Here is a 24,066-nt window from a genome sequence, read left to right on the forward strand (position 1 = left end):
TAAACTGTCACTTTTAATAGATGATAATTCCAGAGGCTATTATTTCTCTACTTTCTTACTGATTCTTGCATGCCTGTGAGCTCTGAATTGCTTGGCTAATTGCTTGATTCCCTTTGGTCAAAGCTGTTATGACAAAGAATTACACGGATGTACACAAATGAAGGAACTATGCCAGTTTAGCATTTCATTCTGTCAGGAAAGTCTGTTCTTAAAATCCTTAGGAAATAGTTTCCAAATCCCTTTTCCAGAAAGAATGCATTGGTACCTCTACACACAAGCTCCGTTGTTTCACAATAACACCATGGGTATGAGCTAATGTGGACGAAAAAAAATGCCAACATTGCCAAAAGGCTGAAAGGCATTAATGTACAGAAACTTGAAACTTTGAACAATTAGGCCAATGGCCAGAGCAAACTGTAAGATCAGAGGCACCAAGGTTCCAGAATGGGTTTGTCTCTAAGAAGGAATTATTTGGTGGAGAAATATGTTTCTCTACTAAACAGAGTTTCTTCTTGGGAGCAAGTAAAGGTTTATTCCATGCTGAAAAGAGAAGAAAGGAAACACAACGTTTCAGCTGTGGAGTCTTTTGCAGGTGTGAGCACACATGTTGCAAATTCAAGTTCTTGGGCTTGTGTCCTCACCACTCCTGCCCCAGCTCACTCCTCACCACATGGACATGAACCCAGGTCTCTGGCATCACTCAACAGGGGTTTTGCCAGCTGAGCTATGGAGGACCTTTCCCAGCCTGGGCGGCCATTCCTGTTATGTGCAGGGGCGTATTCCTTATACTCCCACTCCCAGGGAATATGTCTGCCATGACTATGGATAAATGTAGCATTTTAATGTAGGAGAAGACGCAGTATGTTTTTTTTTCCCTCGTACAGATGTGTAGACCACAGATTTAACATTTTTATAAGATGATATGCTACGTGGTAATGTACACAGGAAGGCTTAGTCTGCTCTCTCCATAACACATTAATGAATGCAAAAAAACTATAAATTTCCTAGGCACTTGTCACAAGGCCTTTTAAAATTAATGGAGTGCACAAGTGATTTGATCTGTAATCCATTCTCCTTTGTTAATCTTCACAAGGAGACTAATGGAACGGGTCCTTTTCAGATATGGTCTCATCAGCTATCTGTTAAGATTTCGGCCTCAGAGGCCTGCTATATGTCACCATTTCCTGGAGCACTCTAAAGCATCGACGTGCCAGGCAACCTTTGAAAATGTCAATGTGTTAAACTCAATGAATCCAAAGTGCTGGACCAGTGGTGTCAAACACCATTAGTTTTAATCCTATTTTCAGTGAAAGCTTCTTGAAAGGTACAGGAATCTATATCTGTCTTAGTTGAGAGTCCTGGTATCGCAAATCTTTCATTGAGTGTGACCTTTACCCAGTTCTCCTGGCAATATTTATCACTTTCTTGCCCTCGGCAAAAATGAATCTGACTTCAGAGCCTCGGACCAGTGACCTGTTAAGGAGTGGGTCTAGAAACCAATACCTTTCTGTCATAGTCCAGTGGTAGCTATAGTGTGGCGTGGAACTAAAAAATATGATTCTTTCAGTGCAGCTACTCTTCAATTTAACATCTTTCTTAAGAGCTTTATCCCATTCACTATTTTTCTTTTTGCTTTGTTATTTTCCAAGTGGCACACAGTGGAGTTATACACCCTGGTATTTTATTTACTTGATTCTGTATCAAGTCTTAGAATCGACAGATTTTTTTCTTTTTAGAGACCAGAACATGAGACTGTATATAAAGCATTTCATGTGTTTTCAGAATAACTGAAGTTGTTTACCATGGTATCCTGCCGAGATTCTGAACAAATAAATGAAGACTTTGGCTGTCGCTCATTGAATATCTCAGGGTGCAAGTCTGACTAAAGAGGGTGTGTTTTTTCCAGCTAAGATTTAATTTTTGTAATGTCAAACTCAGTTTGCATTGGTCTGTCTCAGTCGGTGATCTAGAACCTGTAAAAAATGAGAGATTGGTGGTTTCTATAGCAACCTGGTATGTGCAGCAAGTTTCCTGCGTCTGAAAGAAATGAGGAAGCCATTGGCGCTGTGTGTGAAAAAATGAGAAGAGACCCACTAACGGGCATCCCTGTAGACTGGCATTAAAAATATACTGGACAAAGTAAAGCAACACTTTCTCACCCCCAGATACTGTATATTACAGCCATTATAATGAGTAGTAATTTTACTTAAAGCTACTTTAAAGCTATTAAAAAGATGCCCTTTGCCAAGTGCCTTGTTCAAGGAGAGTCCACCTTATTTTGTGTTTAATTTGAAGTGGCAGTACTGTTTTAAAGTTATGTATAGGCAAATATGAGTGGAACATTCACTCCAATGCGGCAAGACATTTACAGAAGCAGTGTTTTCACTGCTTTTTAAAAGGAAATTCCAGGGCATGTATACAGTGTACTATAAATAAGAAACAGCTGACTTCAGTTTAGGCCAGTGTTTCATGGTTTCTAAAAAGCCCCCCAGACCGGATGACTTTGAAAACCACAAGAGTGCAGTACTGTTGCCTTCTGCATTCAGTAAGTCTCAAAAGCAGCTGTTATTCTAATGCTATGGTTGGGGACCTGCAGAAAGCAACCAGCTACATTCATTTTTTTTTCTGCTTTGCTGCGGGCATGTTGCAGTTTGTGGGGGAAAAAAAATTTTTTGTGTCTGCAAGGAAGCATCCTGACATCCTATTCCCACAAATTGGTGCTTAGCTGTTTGCCTGGTGCAGTTAAAACACCCACACACTTTCCTCTCTCCATTAAAATGAATTGCATTTGCAGCCATTGTTAAAGACTCCCCTATTTCCTCCCCACAATTAAAACATATTAAAATCTGAGGTCTTATTTCCTTTTCATTTTAGAATCCAGCTTCCTTCAGAACCAAACCTCATCCCCCTATCATCTGGAAGGAACAGGGTCTGCAGAGACTAACCAAGTTAAATCGAATAAATCCCAGTCATAAATACCACGGCATCCTTTCCACAGGCAGTCTAGTGGGACATTTAGACTTGATGGCTATATAAATCAGCAATACAACATCTTCAATAATTCTTTTCCTCTGCTTTCCATTAAGAATATCAACTGACCTGTCACTGTGAACAATAATAATAATACATATTTTTGCAAATCGGAAATTATCTAAATCAATAGATATTCCCCCCTTTTAAACATAACTAGTGTGTAATTATAGGTCAGTATGATAGTATTAATGCATACAGCTGTGTTTTGCTTCCACAGTTGATGGACCGTAGATTGACTGCACAAAAGTAGACAAGAAAGGGACAAAAATTAACATCGTCTCTTAAACTGCGTCTCCCAGATTAAATAACTCTGATCCGTACACAAGCACTGAATCACAACATTGGATATATATTTTTTAAAAATCCTTATCTTTATTTTTTCTCCCCCAAAGTTAAAAAAGCCCTTTCTTGCAAAATGCATCAGGCAGGAATCCAGCTTTTTGCCAGCTGCTTGGTTTGATATTCGTTTTTGGCAAGTGAATAATTTAACAGGCATAATATCTGCAATGTGTTAACATTCCGACAGTTTGTTCTGCCCTCACATATGGCTAAGAGGAAGCCAGAAACTCCTCCATATGCTTCATGGTCCATTACCATGTTCAATTCTCTGAGGAAGGTGTTTTTCCCCCCATCTCTTCTGCTGATTAAATACTTCTTTTCCTTGCTTTCTTCCACAGCCTGTTTTTACAAGTGGTGAAAAGCCTGTTATTAGGAAAGGGGAGGTGGAAGATAATTTTCCTCGTCAGTGTTTTGAGAAAAAAAGAGCTTGTGCTAAGTGCGGTCGCACTTTGGAATACGGATTTTACCCCCTCAATTATACAGCGCAATTTATTTGTATTGCGTTGCTAATGTTGAAACTAATTTAAATGCAACACTTGATATCATGAAAGGACGCAGCTGCTTTCTACATTGTATGGAGAAACTGAAGATACAGGCAATTATGACAAAATATTTATTTTGGTGAGCTCTTCCCTTTAGCGAGTGCATTTCAACTGCTCATCAGGAGTCCAGGAAACGCAAGGAAAAATGAGTCACATCACATTTTCCTTGATGTCAAAAAAGCTCGGTATCAGATGCACAGATGCAGCTCTGCAAATGAAAAAAATGATTTCTTTAAAATTCCATTCCATATCTGATGTTATGCATATAGTTAACTATAGAAAGTAGGTCCTGTCGTGCATTATAGCCTTGTGTCTAGTTGGATACAATCTTGGATACATTCATCAAGGATCCTGAATTAACAACAAGATGCACTGGAATCACCCCAAAAAACGACTCTTTGGAATCATGCCTATACCATGCATAGGTGAGCAACTGAAAATAATAATTTATCAACATAAGACATGACTGAGAACATGATGGTCTAAAGAAGCTTCATCTTTCATCGGCTACTAGAAACATTCTGTAAAAAGCTATTTATACAGTTGACTAGACCTGAATGACATGGGCACCAGCAGATTCTGGACAGGGGTATTCACAGAAATTAAAAAATACGTAGACTAGAATGGAAAGGAAGAGCATGCAAAGACATTCTGTAAACAGGATACATACGTAGGTAGGAAAGCAAAAACATGGAACCCAAGCAAAACTGAACCTTCAAAGGATCAGACATTTATCCAAATGCCTAGAGTTTAAGGCATTTAAATAAGTTTAAATAACGTGATGATGATGCAATAGATGTACAGCAGATGAAATAGATTATGTAATATAACGTTCAAATTCAGATTTCATTTATATTGCAGTCTTACACGAAGACATCAGAAAGGTGTGTATAGAGGAAGAATGGGTATAATTGTAAATTTTAATTTTCCTCAAATACATTGGGAAAATCACAAGAAACATCCACTAATAAAACTGATTTTTTAACACTGCTTTCTTCCTTCATTTGGAGAATAGAATAAGGAAAAAGGATATAAACACACTTAAGTTTTCAGTATGTGAACATAAAAAAAATTAAGTATATTTTGAAACAATTTCAGGAGAGCAGGCTATGAAAGAATCATCTAGAGCTCAAAAGAAATACAAAAAAATCTGTTACATTCTATACCTGTGTTATTCAATTTGACTAAGACGCAAAAAAGACCAAATCATGCTTCTTTTCTTAAGGATATTTTTGAAATTATACATATGCAAATTACATTCAGAGAGAAAACAGATTGTAATATTTAGTAAATGGATTCTAATGGATGCAATATGCATCAATTTACATAAGGACCTTACTGGATGTTAATGGAAGATTACCGCTAAACTGCATTTAAATAGCATGAGAACAACCTCTTTTTCTCTTGCCAGTACCCCCTCACCCCACCCTTCAAAAGCTAATGTCTCTGTTCACGTGTCCTTTTCTGTCTTAGATGTTGGTAAATGTGATCCCTAAAATGGGATTAAAAATCTCTGAAGGCTTTGAAAATCCTATTTTTGAGAGAACGTGTGCTTTGTGGAAAACCCATGGAATACAAACTCAGGCTTTCCAAGGGAAACTACATTTTTACTAATATCCAAGATCAGGATGGATGTAGCTTAGACAGGGATTTTAAAACCCTTTAAATCAAATGCTCAGGCATTTCAGGAGCTTAAAAGTGTGGACAGATCACTATTTGCCTCACAAAAATGGCCAATTGAATAATGCCCGTTTCTTTATTCAATTCAGCCAGAAGTCTGTTTTGCAGAATGGTATTCTGAGTTTTTACCAGTGCAACTAAAATTACACTGACTCCCCGGTGGTCCCAGGTGGTGCCACCAATAAATGCATTTGTTCAGAGTGCAGGCTGAGCCCAAGCACTGATAGTTGATGTGTCAGCATCTGGCTTTGACCAGGATTTCGAAAAAGTTCCTATATACAGTACAGCTGGCCCTGAACACACTAGGTGAATGGGGAGCACATTGCTTCATGCTCATAAGTGGCCTTTGTGATTTGTGTGGCTTGTGCAAACTGCTGGCATTCCCCTTGATCCCTGCATTTCTCAGTGGGATTTGTCTACCCTGTGGAACAATGTAGCTACTATCACTGTGTGTAACATGGCTGACTACACGGACTAATGTGCTGTTTGGAGGGAAGTACGCAGGGCCAGATTTTGGTGTTCGTAGGCCCTAGGCATTTTCACCCAGAAATGTGCAAAAGGAGGAGTAAACGCCAATTGAATGTTGTCGATTGACATGGTGCACTTTAAACTATTCTAATGCTAAACCACATGATTGATGGAGTGGGTTGAGGGACCATCACTTCGATACTTCTAGTTTCTAGAACAGCTGCTAGATAGCGTAGGATTATTGATTTGGAGCACCCAGAGTCGATCATAAGCATGTTGTTTCAGCTCATTTTTTGTTGAGTAGTGTCCTAAAGATTTCGCAGGCTCTAATGGGAAATCCGGCACTGGAAGGATGCATTGTCCTTTGGTGGACAGGTGCCCGATGTGAAGGTCACAGCGCTGTGTTGAGTGGATTAATAGACGTGCACAGTACTAACATCAACTTGAAGTGTGGTTTCAAATGCACATGACCCCTGTTCCATCTGCAAATACCCAGAAGTCATAAAACCACCATCACAGGAAACAATGTTTATCTAAATAAATTGTATATATTGGCATCCTGCTTGTACTAGGAAAAAACGTCTGGTTCTGGTTAAAAGAGCCCTACTTTTTTTCCTCAGCGCTTCATTGGTCGTAATCATGTCCTGTAGCTCTCTCACTCCTTATTTTTACATGTAGATCAGAAAAACAATCATGTTTTACTGGATGTTGGGGGATCTCTAGGGAAAATATCTGGTAGAAATACAATCCTGCAACACTTGGCAGGGAGCTGCCATATAACAAAATTTTCAATATTATGGCATTTGAACATGCACAAGCTTACTGTAGTTTCAAATTATTTTCTTTCTTTCCTGTTTTCCCAATAAATTAACTTTCAGCTTCCTTGCTAATTGTAGATTAAGATCGGGGAATGAGGCTGAATTAAAACTAGGAGTCAACTAGAAATTCCTTTTACATGTTGAAGGAAATGACAAGTGCTGTCCATACATTCCATATGTCTATTATTCAATCACACTAGTGTAACAACTATCTCTAAAGCAAATAAATCTCATGTCTTCTATATCCTTAAGCCTATTATATGAAACAAAATGAAAAGATCCTGGTAACAAACTGGGTCAGGAGAATGTCAAAAGGTTTTCAACCCACACCACTACCACACTATTTACAAATTACAAATAAGTTACTTGAGGCAGCTTGTTGTTAACACAGCCTTCAGGCTGCAATTAAACAGAAATTGGAATACGAGCAGGACTAGCAACGTGACATTCTTGATCTTTTTTCCCTTTCTCGAGACAAATGCAATCCTAGGTTGCAACAGCAATGAATCTTTTTATAATGTTTTAATTACTGAATGTAAGAAGCTGTGTGAAGCACTGGTTACTGGCTGTGGACATGGGCTCAAATATTGGGTGCAATCCTGCTATAGTTACTTGTGAGAATTTCTCAGCTGTACAAAAGTAAATTGTTTTCCATAAAACTGTCAGACTGTCAGATTAATAATAGTAATGTCAGTGATTTTGAAGCTCCCATCACTCATTTAAATTCCCAGGGAAAGGGATATCAAAATGTTTTCAGATGCTGTTTTAAGACAGGGAATGTTTGTTTTCCATTACCAAACGGAAAGGAAATGTATATCAGAGGCCTTTCTTAGCTAATAAAACATATTCCAAGACATATTCTGTATTGCACTGATATTTTCCAGCTTTAGACCTATGACATTACACAGGCTCAAACCTGCCTTTAGGGGATCTTTGGGCTATATTAAAAAAAAACTATGAACTATGAAAACTAAAAATGACATTTACCTGAAAAAAATAGAACATTTTTGTGCAGTGCATTATTATTTGCATTTGTCCATTTTTACATTGTATGGGCTTGTATTAAGTTGTGTGTTGAATCTGTTCTCATACAGCAGCATTGAATAACTTAATTGGAAAAAAAAATCTGAATGGTTCCTGCTGAAAACAGACTGCCATCTGCTGGCTCATCAAATAGTCAAATATATGCACATAAATGGCAAATTCATTAACCTTCATACAGATGTTTCCCATATTTCATTGAAATCAACATAGGTAAATAGACTCTCAAAACTGAAAGCATGCTTGTTGAATTCTGTGAGGCTAATACTGATTGGAACTTCTCCTTTCATCATGCAGACGTTGCAAAGCTATCAGCAATCCTAGTCTGTGGATTGCACACTTCTGCTGTGTGCTACCAAAACGGTATGGATGGGACATTTTTGCCATACAAAATCATATTCAAAGTAGACTGAGAAAGTGTTTTCCCAGACTAAGGTTGAGTTGTGAAATTCTGTGAGTACTCTTTGAACTCCAATGGCTTGAGTGAGCAAGGACAATGTATATCTCCCACATCGCTGAGAACAGCCATAACAACTCTAGACACTAATTCTCCACCATCAACAGACTGCTTAAACCAAACTGCCCCACCACATTACCGGTCTCATTCCAACTTTGCAACACACACTTAAAGTTCTTTAGCTCCAAGATCCACAACATTCAGCATCACATTCTCTCCACTCCTCTCTCTGCCACATTTTCCACAATATATTAAAATGAATCCTTGGGCACTGGTGTTGTACCTATGGCCTTCAAAACTTTTGCTGTGCCAAAAAAAACCAAAAACAAATGTGGCTCTGGACAACTTAAACTGTGTTTGTCCTATATCTTACCTACTCTTTCTTGCAACATTTTTGGAATGTGTCGTTACAATTAAGTTAAATAATCTAATTTCAAGTAACATCTTTGAATCCCTTCAGTCTGATTTGATTTCTGACAACTATCTTCTTATGGCTTCCAATTCTGGGACTCTTTCTATCCTTAAACTCCTTAAACCTTTTCAACATTTACATCTTTCCACTTGGTCAACTGTTAACATCACATGGTCTAAATGATCATTTCTACGTTGATGATACTCAGATCTGTCCACACTAAACCTGACATTGATGTGGCTGTCTCTGCTCCCTCTAATTGCATCTCTGACGTAAAAACCGGAATTAAAAACTTCCTTCATTTAAACTGCGACAAGACTGAAGTCATGCTTCTCGGCACGCTCCATCAACTATCTAAACCCAATGCAGTTACCCTATCTGTGGATAGTCCTGTACTTGCGTTTCAACATAAAGTGATATTTAGGGTGATATAAATAGGGTGATATTTCATGCAGGCTTGACATTTGTCTCACAGGTACAGCTTATTGTCAAAATATTATTCCTCTATACCTTAGAAATACCGCCAGACTTTATCCTATGTTGTCACCATCTGCTGCTGAAAAGCTGGTCTACACTACCCATCCACACTCTATGGGTGACATGGCTTTCTCCTGCAGTGCCCCAAAGCTTCTGAGAGTCATCTTCCCCAAGCTCTTTCAAATCTAGACTCAAAACTTTATTTTTTAGAAGGGTTTTTTTAAACTTGTCCTTTATCTGCCCCTTTGCTTTTTCTAATGTATTCTAAACCCCATCTATTATCTCCTCTCAGTGTGTTATTTATTTTTGTTCTGGAAAGCACTTTGAGAAGCCACCTTTAAAGTTTTTTATTATTATACTATATATACAGTACATTTACAACTGATGGGGACAGATTAATGCCATCTGCACATATATATTTAATGCTCCAAAGACTTGTCAAGGAATGTGATTAAGCACCCATCACCTTCACTAAAATCATAAAACAAAACCCTAAAAGCTGTCTGAACTAATGTAATTCCAAAAGATACAGACATATCCCAATAATGCTATTTGGCACAGTAATTCCATACTGATATTGTTGTTCTAGTCTACTTGATTTGAGAGATATCCTCCTGGTTATATGGGCAAGAATACTGGAATCCCAGCTCCTTCACTAACTGCATTGTGGTGGAATTGGGGAATGTGGAGTGGTATTCATACTCTTTAGATGAGGTTTTGCTGGAACTGGAGTTTGTCCTGCCCCAAGACTTTCTGAACTCCAACCAGTTTCAATTCAGAGTTCACTGGTACGGATCTCAAATATAAAATGAATTGATTTCATTTTGCATCTAGATAAAATGAGAGCAAGGTCAAACAGATACCGGTTTAACACCAGTGATTGCAATGCATCTCGTTTAAGGCTGAATCACTTTGATGTTTAATTTAATTTGTATTAAAATGGTATACTGGATATTCAGATTGTATCTTGAATCCTCGCACTGATTGTGAATAAATCATTTTATCGTATGCAGGGCCACCAGTGTAATTTGCAAAGCACTTTCGCGGAAAAAAACGTCTGCATGGGTCTATTGATTTTAGGAATTGTGTTTTTCTTTATCCACTTTTGTCACAATTCCCCTGCCAGAAAATCTCTTGCAATTCACCATATTTGTCCTATCAGGAAAGTTTTCAGTTTTGCCTTCCTGTTCACTGTAGCTAGTGAATGTTAAAGTTCAAAAGGCAGGTGAGGGATATTACTGTGTGAAAACATTATCGGAATTGACTAAAAGCAGCAGTATTGTAATCATTTGATGGCACAGATGGTGGAGTAACTGAAATGACGAATTAGGCCAATTATAATCAAGGGGCCAGAAGCCACTTAAGCCCTTGGGGAAGGCAAAGGTTTGATCAGAACACAACAGTGTGCACCTATTTGGCATCTGTTTCTGTCCTGCAATTATTGTATGAACATTAAATGCAGGCGAAATACAGAGTAGAGTTACAATGCAGATTAATACTTTACCTAACACAGACAGTTTTTTGAATGCAGGCTAAAGATCCCCTAAGGGCAGGCTTGTGCCTGTGTAATGTCATGGGTTTGATCAAGTTGGATGTTCTCACTGCACTGAAAGGTTTACTTTGGACAAAAAAAAACATTCCACAGATTGGTACATCACTAAAGCAATGAAAAAGAAATACATTCTGAAAAAATAAGGTGAAAAGCAAAAAAGCTGGTCACCCCATTTCTAAATCTCAGTGATCATGTAAACAATAACTAAAAAGATTTCTAGTGCAAGCAAGTCACAATCCTGTTACTTTAACAGACAAAGACAGCCTCCTGTTTCCCACTGCTATAAATGTATTCCAATGTTAAAGTCCTTTAATAACCTTTGATCGTGCCCTCTGTGACGAATGTCACAGTGGACGAAAGAGATTGCTCTCTTATCTCGGAATCCGGTCATCGGGGAACATGGGTGTTTGGAACCAACTTGTTGTCATGGCAACTTCCCTAATGTGAATGACAATTGCCTTGCAATGTTGAGGAAAGAAAGTTTGGGCAAGCATGACATGAAGTTTGCCATGACTTACACACAGGCAAACACATACAGGATTAGAAGTATGGGAAGCCTAATGTTGACTCCACATGTTTAGTTTTAATTGGTTAAATGTCTTATTGAAGCCTGCACCTGAATCTAAAACAAAGACAATCTGTACTTTGGAGACTGGTTCTGGACAGTGCACAGTGTTGCGACTTTTTTTTTTAGTGTGATCTCCCAGCGCCCTCTACTGAAAGAAAAGTTTAGCTGCATTATACAGTACGCCTGGTCTAAGTGCAACGAGAATGCGTACTACCCATGGTGTCATACAATACTCTCTGTTCTCATTTATTTTTAAAGCCTCTCCAGTAGTAGCATGGTGCCAGAATGTTACATGAAGCCTGTTGTTGGCAATCGTTTCTTGTACATTTAATTTGCCAGTCTGCTGGCGAATTTCACACAACATTGATTCTGAATTTCAGCTTTTAGCTTTCTTAAAGTGAGTGCTCTTTAGGGCTTCATGGAATTGCACCATGGATTGGCTTGATTGGCAAGCAAAAATTTAGGTTTCCAGATGACACTGAAAAAGCATTAACTAGTCCAATGCATTAAATTATATACATCTATTGTAGCTTTCTTAAGTAACAATAGATGTTTTTAATAATAATAATAACATCACTTTATTAACCCTTTACAATTGCTTGCATTAGGAATTTTCTTTTCGCATACCCAAGCTTGCTCTCCATGAGACACACAGATAGGAAGAGAGCTTGGGGTCAGAGCGCAGGGTCAGCCATTGTACGGCGCCCCTGGAGCAGTTGGGGTTAAGGGCCTTGCTAAGGACCATAGTTTTGGTCACCTATAGAGGATTTCTAGATAAACTTAATTAAAAACAAGAAATAACTAAAAACATCATGAACTGCTGTATTATAATTAATTGTAAATGCAGCAGTAGTTGTAGTAATAGCAACAAAAATAAAATTAATACAATTTTAGGGACAGTACATTATGATCAAAGACTTTTCAAAATGACTAAAAATCAACTGTTTTTGACACATATTTGCCATTTGTATGGAATGCTACCACTACTTTACCTGTTGGTAATTTAGAATAATTGCTTAATTAGTGCATTTTAGTACATAGTCCTCATAACAACATTTCAAAAATAACATTTTATAAGATACTTTGGAATTTCTATTGGTCATATTAGTATTTTAAATAATTAAATTAGTACAGTAGCTCAGTTAAGGGTTAGATAACTACGAGCTGCTTGTGATCCAGCTGATAGATAAAATCAATCAAAAGATAAAAGCAAGCATACACTGAGGTCATAAGGACCATGACACACAAGCCCAGTTAAGTTACAGAAATAACAAGAACCGATTCCATTCACCCAGTTAAACACATTCTAAGTCAGCAGAGGGCAGCAAATACTCACAGCCAATCACCAAGCATCTTAAAACACCATTTCTAAATGGTTTTATTCAATAATCTTGACTGGCATATTACCCTGAAAAATCTTAATGCTCGTAAAACGAAAGACATAGCAACACAGAAACATATTCATAGAAGACACTGAGACCTATCTGAGTACTTAGAAGCACCTTGAGAACCTACTGAAACTTCTAGTTTTGCCTCTGTATCATGGTGAAAACATTATTAATCTCACAATTAAGGCATTCACAAAACATCTGCAATAATGTTACCACATGTTAACACTGTAATCTGTTATATTGTGGGTCAGTTTGAAGCACAGATGAGTCTTGCTGAAGCCTAAACAGGTGCTTGCTGTTCCAGTAAAAGTAATATTGATGCCTGTTGCAAATGAAATAATACTAACTGTGTCTCCATGTCATTGTCACATGGATGGGCAAGGGAGATGGTCCAGGTGCTATAGTGCCAGAGGGACATTTCCACTCGATCACCCCCAATTCATTGTACAATTGGAGAACAGCATGGCGGTTTTGAACACAGTATCACACAAGGCAGAAAAGCAAAAGGATGCTCTTTAAAGCCGAATTGCTGATCTCATCTGCGAAGCTACAGGGGATGTCAAAGTAGCTTTTATGCTTCTTTGATCCCAGGAGGAACATTTAGCTAGGGTGGATCAGCAAACAGCACAAACAGCAGTGACCTCCATGCACAGGGTCTTCTGCAAAGGCCAAGCAGTGAGGGGCTGCATTGAACAACTTCCTGGTGGGATCAGTGCAAAGGTAAATGTTAGCAGGATATTTTCATTGATTTCTAAAAAAGGTCTATAAAACTCCAATGAGAGTAAGGACACCTTCATACTATATTCCCTCATTTTTCAGACCTTTATGGTGCAGGTGATTGTACAGCCTTTTGTGGAAATTTTATTCAATTTAATTATTAAGATTTTACTTTGCACTTCTCTTTGGCGGCTTCTGCAACTGTAAAAATAGAATCCAAAGTACCTGAAACATATTTTAATATATAACTCATAAAACAGGTGTCATTAGACTTAATGAGCAGGCTGATGCTGCAGTTACTTTCCCAGATCTCCGGGGATATTTCAGAAGCATGTTGTAATTAATTATCTTTCAAGTGAAATTAATGAAATCTATGCTGCAATCTTTCTGATTTCTAGCTTTCCTTCCCTCGCCAGAAATGTTAACTATCGAGTCATGTACAGGAATACAGAACAGCCACAGTATTGTTGTAACTTTCGAAGCAAACTTAATAAAATATTAATGTGCTTAGGAACAAATCAGCATAACTATACAGTAGTTTCAATGTCAAAAAAAGAATTTCAGAGTATTTTACATATACAGTAGCTTTACTTGTGAGAGCTAGTCACATAGACATGTTATCATATACTATATCTAGTTTATTGCACAGGAAAAAGTTTTTTGGAGCTACAGGAAATTCCGCAGCAGTTCAGAAAGACTCTGTTACTGAGGCAACTATTGTAAAAGCCTTTACTATAAGCCTGGCATTCAGATGTGCTCAGGAACCCTGGGAAATGTTTAAAAAATTGATAAACGAACTGTCCTGGGAATTAAGATCCAAGCTCCATATGCCGTTGTGTCTATGAGTAATATTTAATGTATTCTTTATTAAAACAAATACTTTGAGGACTTTGTTCATGTACATTTCTTCTCCAATTCTCATTAGTTCTCAGATGCATTGCTCCTCATTGATTTTAATCACAAGTCATCTTTCTTTTTTTTTGCAACTTTAATTTAGAGTATTGCACACTTACATAAACATACAAAGACTTAGTACACTATTCTGCAATCTGTATTTTGGTTATATTTCAGCTGTAGAAAAATGCTCTATGAGTATGGGATTTAGGAATTTGAATGGTCCAGGGCTGAATGTTGGGATGACGCATATCTTTAAATTAAACTTAATAAAAATGCTTGGAATAAAAAATACATCCAACAGTGGGCGATTATATGGATATAGTGGAACTTTTGTGTCCTTGACAAAAGTAAACACACAGCTTTTTTTGTATTTGACCAGTACACCTCTTTAGTGACCAATGGTGAGTCATCCATGTCATTTTGTTCTTTCAAAGACAGAATAAGAAATAGAAAACACACCAGCTTCTTTGTCAATTAAAGGTACTTTTTGGTTATTAGCTACTAATAATGTGCATAGTAAACCTCAATTGTATAATTTTAGAAAATCCAATTTTAAACCTTATCATCTTGGAGAGAAAATATGAATTACTTAATCAATTAAAAAGTGTTTAACTAGAACTCACAGGTTAGTCCTCTTTAAAAAGTTGCAATGCTACCCTTTTACAAAATCAGATAAGGTAATATAACTGACACATGAGCTACTCCAGGTCCTTTAGTGAGATCAGTTCTTGGCAACAACATTGTTCTCCATTTTAAAATGTCCACAGAATAAATATAAATGCAACATAGCATTCACAAACATACAGTTTTGGACTGCCTTCCTCAGTAATATTTGAAAATGTGGACATAAGTTATTCTGAATATTTTAATAACAACATTATATACATTTATTTGTACTTGCACTTCAGAAATAATGAAAGTTTTCCCCGGTTTGAGTCACACAGAAGGTGAGAAAGAGAGTTATGTGCCTTCATCTGTTTCAAGTGACACATGACAAGTCATTTCTCATTACCTCTAGAAAAATGTGTCTGCCCCCTGTCATTTTCCTTGTCCATGGTTCAGAGCTTCTCCATCTCCTCTGTCTCTCCACATATGACACCTGCCCTGAACACATCATGAGGTCAAACTTCACCAATTGTTCTCTCCTTGTGGCTAGTGCATATATGAGGACATCATTTCAGTGCCTGTTCCTGGAAAAATCCCTTACCTTTGTTGGAATTCTACAATGGCATGAAATAGACTAATATGACTGTCCGTTCATCGGTCATTAAAGATCCCATGGCACATTTAATTAGAGTAAAGATTTTGATACTGGTGTTCCGGATAATTCCACTTGGCTCTTTCACTGTGGCCTGCCAAACCATGACACAAGAGGGGCATACCAGTTACCATGGCAGTTAACCTCATCTGATCGTCTCTGTCCACAACCTGAATTCCCTATTGCTATCTGGCAAAACATTTATTCCCTGTCCCTTTACATACCTAAGTGATGCATTTTTTAAAGTATCAGTTATAAGTGCATATTAACAAACTATAAAGTTGTTATAAACTGTTCTCAAAATAAGTACTATTAGAAATACATTGAAACTAAACCCTTTGCGATCTTTGGTTTAATTAAATGGTGCCATCCATCCAGCTGCAGCGGAGACCAGGTACCCACTGTCAGGTGCTGAATCAGTCCCTGGAAGCGGTAGGCTGCCAATTGGATTAGTGGCTGACACAGTTGCTGCAGTAGCTGACTATCGACTGGAGTAGAATGACACTGGGTAAGCGCTCGTTGTCCAAGGCTTAGAGCAGTTCTGGGATCCTCCACCCGAAAAGGATGTGCTAGCATGTCCAGAGAGGAGTGTGTTCAGAGCCTGGTGAGACATTCATGACAGAGTACCCCTTCAGTGGCACTCCTGGAATGAATAGGGAGTGGATAAACTAATTCATTAGTGGAGAAAAAGGACAGACTGAAAGGCAAGCCCAACCACATCCTTGAGCCATGGGATGACTAATTCCTCATGGGTATGGTCTTGGTCTACTGGGGCAACCATAACTCCTAAGTTGTCTTTGAGGCGCTCTGCAACGTAAGCCAATTCAGAAAGATTAATGCTGGCTAGGTACTACAAAATAATTTCTATTTGTAGCTTCCTCTCCCATGTTTCTTGTCCTATTTTCACATGATGGCTTAATTAGAACCAAAACAACATGATTTTGAAGAAAATAAAAATAAAATAGTTTAAGGGAATAATTTATCAGATTTTTTTTCTCAGGTGTCAGAAACTAATTGGGGTCATCTCAATGAATATTAGAGAAGCTTTTTCAAGCTTAAATCGGCTTTTTGATCATTTTTCCAAAGCACTCAAAAACTCCTAGTATGATTCACAGAGAGACCATGAGTATACCTGTGGAGTGGCATAGTACCGAACAATTGTGTAATTTGACACAATCATTATTCTTCCACAAAAAATACAGTGGGAGATGGTATAGCTGAAAATCAGAATAGATTTAATGTAGTGGTGTGTACCCCTGGATGAAGAGATTCAAAGAACAAGTCCTCTTTTGAATTTGATGCTCTGAAGTGAAAGTGCTACAAAATGTAAAGTGCTAAATGTCTGAACTATTCCCCCCCCGCCAAAGAGATTCATCATTGATCTCAAAGCTACTTTCCAAGTTTAGAGTACAAGTATGGAGTGTTCTAAAGTCAGAGTAGTCTATTGCTTGGCTTTGAGATGTCCCTCATCTCCCTACAAGACACAGCTTTGATTACATTATTCTTTTTTTGTGTTATTTCAAACAAAGGCAGGTCACTTGAGAGCAAAGTCTTTCTTACAGTGATGAGCTGGAGAGCCATTTATATAACAGGGGCATTTACAGGCCCCATCTGATTGAAGTGTTTTGCATAAGAGAACAAGAGAGCAGACCACCTAGTCAGAAGTCTAGAGCCCTAGTTAATACTAAACAACGTATTGCGGCATCATGTCACCACTGTAAAGCTTTTTAAATGACTTAGGACACTTAAATCACATTGGTGGTCATGGGCATGCAGTACAAAAAGTTCACGTCACACTGTATTAACAGTGCCAAACTCTCACTTTGATGCTTTGATGGATTTTTGTTTTCTCTGCAATGCATCCTGTAGCTTTTTGTCATTTTACTTCAAGCCCCTGTACCTAGAAGCTTCTGATTTGTATCCAAGAGATGTCCAGGATTGGCAAAAGCAGCTGATAATTTGGCAGAATTCTGATGGTAAGGGTTGAACTACACTGCATGGCCCATCACTCACTAGAGTTCCCAGGGGCCTTTAGAACAGAATATTATCGGTGTACTATTTCTCTGACCTTTATTTTTGTTAAAAGGCAAAATATGTCCAGCAAACGGAATAGACAGTTAAGTGGCAGGCCTACAATAAATGAGAAAACAAAAGTAAATTAGAAAAAATGTGTCATCTTCCTTCAAGGATGGGTTTTGAGCAATGCTTTAGGGTCATACTGTATATACTGTATAAGATGTACTAAAAATATAAGCAACGAGAATTGGAACCAATAGCATTTCTTAATGCTTGTCGCCATATATATTTTGCTCTGCTGTGCTATTTGTCTGAGGATGTGTTTGAGTGAAATCCGTTTCCCATAATGCTGAAGTTTCCCGTAATGATTCAGAGAAAAATAAAGCACCCTGCAGGGTGACCTTACTGAACCATGTGGAAGTGGAACTTTTAGTATTTGTTAATGAGTCCTTATTACCGTGACAGTTCAGCTTTAATAGTCTTGTAAAAAGTGTGACTAAGAAAAACAAAAGCAAAAATGAATATTTTCACACATTGTAATAAGCTGACAACCTAACATCAAATGCAGAGGAGTAGACTGATTGATTCCAGTGCATCCTTATGACCTTGAGAAGCATTGATGCAGATCCTATGAGACTACCACCTGCAAATCCACAGTGGATATGGCCTCAAGCTGTGTCTCATGGCTAGGTTGTCACTCACTTGAAGTCTAATCATGATGGTGAGTTTCTATTTGAAACATTGTGTTTCAGTGCCCTTCCTTTTTTAAAAGCAAGGCATATTTGTTCCAGAAATAAACCGATGAAGGTCTGCAGTTTATTTTTTGCAAAGACTTCTTTGTGAATTTGTACCAGGAATACAGATACAAAGGTAAGACTTATAAATACCTACAGCTTTTATAAAATAAGATTATACAGCTTATACAATTGTTACTGACCTTGAAGCAGTGACTATGCAGCCCCTTAAATTTCCTTTGAAGGTATCAATTAAATCAATTAAACTACCTCTACCTTCAACACTAATGATTTAATGTGGTCCCAGCATTTAACTGGAGCTACAAAGAAGGTACAACAGCACCTTTACTTCGTCAAACAGCTGAAAAAAGTTGGTCTATCTTCAACTGTCCTTATCACATTTTACAGGTGCACTACTGAGAGTGTGCTCACATGTGGTATTACAGTGGGGTTTAGCAACAGCTTGTTGTCTGACTGGAAGGTGTGACAGGGGGTGATCAGGTCAGCCCAGTCCATCATTGGAATACAGCTCCCCTCTATTGTGGACATTTTTACAACTTGCTGTTTCAAGAAGGCTGGAAGTAGTTTCAGGACAGTTGCCAGCAGCCATATCACTTTGCAACTTACAGCTGGCAGCCCACTGAAGCTAAGCAGGTGTGAGCCTGGTCAGTACCTGGATGGGAGACCTCCTGGAAAAAACTAAGGTTGCTGCTGGAAGAGGTATTAGTGGGGCAAGCAGGGGGTGCTCACCCTGTGGTCCATGTGGGTCCTAATGCCCCAGTATAGTGACGGGGACACTATACTATAAACAGGCTCCGTCCTTCGGATGAGATGCAAAACCGAGGTCCTGACTCTCTGTGGTCATTAAAGATCCCAGGGTGTTTCTTGAAAAGGGTAGGGGTGTAACCCCGGCGTCCTGGCCAAATTTCCCATTGGCCCTTATCAATCATGGCCTCCTAATAATCCCAATCTATGAATTGGCTTCATTACTCTGTTCTCCTCCCCACTGAGAGCTGGTGTGTGGGGAGCGTTCTGGCGCACTATGGCTGCTGTTGCATCACCCAGGTGGGGCTGCACACTGGTGGTGGTGGAGGGGAGTCCCCATTACCTGTAAAGCGCTTTGAGTGGAGTGTCCAGAAAAGCACTATATAAGTGTAAGCAATTATTATTAATTATTAGTTATTATAAGTATTGCTAAGGATACCAGTCATCCTTTTTTCTCATTTTTCTCTCCCCTGCCCTCTGGTAAGCATTATAGGAGCATAAAGGCATGAAAATCCAGATTCGGAGACAGTTTCTTCCACAAGCCACCAGATTACTGAACTCTACCCTAACCACTGGCTCACACTGATGTTTTTTTTTTTAAGTTGTATGTTATTTACCGTTTTGTTGCTGCTGCTGTTCTGTCTTTATGTCTTTGTTTTGGAGAACACATGCAAATAAATAAGCATTTCATTGCACTTGTGCATATGCCAATAAACTGAACTAAAACTATTGGGCTTTTTACTTGGGAAGGAAGCAGGCAGACCGAATTCAACGGTCTGTTGAAACCGAAACATCTCATGTGAAATACTTCAAACGTATGACCTGACTTGCTTGGATAAAAATGGTGCGAAGGAAAAAAAATAGGGAATGAGTTAAATATTTTGAAAAGTTCAATGACTTGTCCTTATTTGTTGTCTCTTTGAGACCAAGTGTTGTCTTTCGGAATCCAAGTAATGGCTTTACATTTTGCATTAAAGAGTGTGTTCTAGTAGGTGAAATACCATAAATAGTATGTGGCATCTTTCAAAGAGAAAAAAGTCCATTACTTTAGATAAATGGCTTGGTGTGGTCACTGACAAGTGCACAGGAACTGCTGAACTGTTCTAGTTAGCAGACACTGTAAATTGTGGATTTTTTTTCAGATGTGTGTTGCCCAGAGGATAAAAATAATTGCACAATAGCAGCTGGGAGACAGAAACATGGCTTCAGTAGCTTTCCGAGCTAAACATAATCAACTGAGGAAATTGCATATTTTGCAATATGCAGCTTTAGGACAAAAAATGTTTGGTCATTTAGTAGGGAAAAAAAAACTTAATACAGAATTTTCAACCTCTCCCACGCTTCCTATAGTTTAAAAAAAAAGAGGTTTCCTTGAAACATTTTGTGAGAGCTTTTCATATATTTTGACAGAAAAAGTACATATTGTTTCTTATTTTATAGTGTCCTCTAATTGGTTGGCCAAAACACTGTTGTGAATGACCATGATATAGCCATTCTTTCAAGCAGAATTAGAGAGGGAACTTAAAAATACTTTAATGTGTTGAAACTTAAAACCAAAAGAAATGTGCAAAAGATTGAAAACACAAACCCATTTATATTCCTCTAGCTCTGAAAATTCATCCTTACATGCAAAATACATTGATATGTACTAATTGTTCATTGTTAAAGCAGACTAATTTTGTAACTTAAAGCAATTTACCAGCTTTCTGTATAGCATTTTCTGCTCAGTTTGATTTTTCTTCATCTCTGTCACAGTATATTATTTGCTACTGACTTCAAAGGAGACCTTTAAAAAGTCTTTCATAATTACAGAATTGGCGCCCTCCTGCTAGTCAAACTAAAAAGAGAATTATCGTTGCCAAGAAAGTCATAGACAAATAAAGTGGACATTTTGTAGTTGGCATTTTTTTAAATTATCACTGTACAATACAGAGCTAAGACTGAAAAACACTGCATTTACCATTTTTCAAAAGATAAATAATACAATTAAACGAATAAATAGAAGGGCAAACCTTTTTCACTGCTAGATACAAGACAGACCTTCCAGAGGGATTATACTAATAAGTTTCAAAATGTTACCTCCTGTAATATGTCAATTGTAAGAAACTGTGGCTGGCAGCCAATAGTTATTCCAGTAGTGCTTTGATAACAATAACTCACTGAGAATTTTGATTAAGTAACAGCAGTGAATAAAGCCAGGTGGCAGAGTAGCTCAATGAGGTGAGCTTTTCTTTTGTGCTAAAGCTAGTACAATCATCTTCACTGTCCCGAAAGAGGATTACTGCCACTGTAAGACTTTCCTTTTGAAGAAAACGCCACTCACTAGGATATACCTTAAATATGTACAAATTTGGAAATGTTTAAATGCGTGTTGAACTGACCAATAGATTAAACAGCTCTAGATTGTCACGCCCTCTACTCACCGCATTGTCACACGGAAACGCACCCGCACTAACCACACTCCAACCCTGAGCACTTCTGCCAAACGGCACCGCCCCTGCAAATCGGCCAACTACGACACTTCTTCAATCAACGCACCTTCTTCCTCACACAGTACTTAAACTCTTCTGAACCCTCTGCTCTTTGCCTGGTATTGGTTGCATGTTTGTTCTTCTGCCTTGCCTTTGAATCTCTTTGTCTTCTGATTCTTGGTTACTAACCATGGAACACACCCTTGACTTCATCTACTGTTTTGCCCCTTGGATTTGGAAGCCTACTAGTTGGTCTCCTCCTTCTGCCTTCTTGACGTCGACCTCAGCCTTGCCCTTCTCTGGTTTGGAAACCTTTTTCCCACGAACCTCGGAACCCGACTTGGACTTCGCCTCTCGTTTAACTCCTTAGGTAGCGCATAGGGACCATCCTCCTGTTACCTCAGCAGGTCAGCCTTGACAGATATTATTCTGCTTAACTTTTCTACATTGGTACAGAGGTAGAAAGTTTAGTTACATTGGTCACATTTCCTTTGAACTAGGCTTTATGTAACCTACATGATCATTCTATCAATTGACAGTCCCTCATAGTCAAGCAAGCATGAACTTTAAGGTGAACTTTAAGGTGACTGATAAGACCAATATAATACTACTCTTTCTGGTAGGTGGAATGTGAAGATATGTTTGAGTTTGCAGTGTCATCTGGTCATAGGTCTTTAAATCTCTCACTTTGCTTCCTCATTCTCACACCTTTCAGATTGCTGGGCTGTTTTCCAGATATCCTCCATCTGTCTGGTTAGGTCAAGAGCTGAAATCACCCAGCAGCTGATATCGATGCTGCATTTCTTCATGTTTATTCAACATATCTTGGAATTGCTTTTTTTCTCCTCTGGTGAAATTGCCCTGGTTAAGCTGGGTGAAGAGATCCTTTGGTTTTGGAGCCTGGACTACTGTACACAAATGAACATTTGCATATCTGTTTTGTCTTTAAAAAGAATAATAATAAAGGATTATGAATGCTGTATAACATCTTAAGTAGCTTCTAAGAAGGTATTATGAAGGCAACATAAAACCTGGTTTAAAGGAAACATGAGTGTTACATCCTTCTTATGTCATACATGCATGCAATAATGACCAAACTATCTAGTAATTAACTTTAATCACATTAGGCTCCAAAGAGAAAATTAGAGAAGCCCATCAGCTTTAGAAGGAACTTCTCCTTCACAGTATTTCTAGGTCTTCATTTTGATATGTCTGCAAAGGGAAGGGCCTTTCACATAACCAGGTCTTCAGCCTTGCTTCATTGTGTGCGATGTGCCATAGAGAAGCAAAATTTGTACATTTTGTCTTTAATGCATTTATAAAGGCCATAGCTATTATGACAACAGGAATGTAGTTTTTAATGTCCCCATCAGGTTTAACTGAATAAAATTGGTCAGCTGAGACCAGTGAAAGAGAGGGCTTTCTCTTCTTCCAACAGCAGCTTTAGTCTTCCATCTTTCTTTGTCTCCAGGGCATAACCTCAGAAGCTCTCTGGGGAGTGTGAGCAATTCTGTGTTTTGTCCTGCTGTCATCCTCTGTCCAATGAACAAATTTAACGCAATGTGACAAAGCAAATGGCTTCAAGCACACTCATAAAGCAACCTGACTGAGCTGCTCATCAGATGATATACAAAGGGCATTTAACATGTCAACAGCATGTTAGAAACTCTTCTCCCTACTGCTCAGTGGTAGGGGATTAATACAATAACTCGCTTTATTAAAACATCTTATTAAAAAATAAAGAGCGTGTGAGTGTTGATATATCTTTCCCTCCAGCATTACACACATTTTGCTTTCCGAGAAGCAGCTCTCGATTTGCTCCAAAAAAAATTAATTTTAAGTGGCCGGGAAGGTACTGCAAGGACTGTGCTGTGCAAGAGAGTTCTACCGAAGATAGTAATTAGTCTGTAGAACAGTATGAAATTTACCTATGCCAGCTTTTGGAAAGCTTCCACTTTTTACGAGGAGATCCATCATTTGTTTTTTCATTGTAACTGAGAAAAAAACTTTAAAAAAGCAATTTAAAATGCACATAATGCATATCACACTGAAGTGATGTTTAAATGAAAAAAGTCAGAATTTTGTCAGAATCCAGTAATAAGGTCTTTTCACAAGTCGCTAGATGAAAAAGATCCAAAGGCAAAGGACAGGGAGAAGATGCCAAGATGCAAAAACACAAATAATCACATCAAGTTTGTTATGGTTTTTATGTACCAATAATACTGTCTCCAAACAAAATAATGTTTATTCTCTTCTGCCATGTCAGGTTGTTCACATTATCAAACTGGGGACCAATGCTAAACTTAATGAATGCTATCCTGCCGATCTTTTTTCTGACGAGAAGACATAACGGACAAAATAATCCCTTACTGAACATCCCATTATCAGTGCAAGAGAGTGCTTTCTCTGAACAGCCTTGTTTCCAGATTT

This window comes from Lepisosteus platostomus, chromosome 24 (genome assembly GCF_059453375.1).
Source record: "Lepisosteus platostomus isolate fLepPlt1 chromosome 24, fLepPlt1.hap1, whole genome shotgun sequence".
Classification (NCBI taxonomy): Eukaryota; Metazoa; Chordata; class Actinopteri; order Semionotiformes; family Lepisosteidae; genus Lepisosteus; species Lepisosteus platostomus.